Here is a 204-nt window from a genome sequence, read left to right on the forward strand (position 1 = left end):
GAGAGAGAGAGAGAGAGAGAGAGAGAGAGAGAGAGAGACGGCGGCCCCGGCCCCGCTGGCCCCTCCGCCGAGCAGTCAGTCAGTCAGTCCCTCCCGGGCCGGCGGGCGGGAGGCAAAAAAAAAAAAAAAAAAAAAAAAAAAAAAAAAGAGAGAGAGAGAAAAAAGGATGAAAAGAAAGAAAAAAGCTCCCAACATAAACTCTGA

This window comes from Calidris pugnax, unplaced genomic scaffold (assembly GCF_001431845.1).
Source record: "Calidris pugnax isolate Ruff unplaced genomic scaffold, ASM143184v1 scaffold219, whole genome shotgun sequence".
NCBI classification, from domain to species: Eukaryota; Metazoa; Chordata; class Aves; order Charadriiformes; family Scolopacidae; genus Calidris; species Calidris pugnax.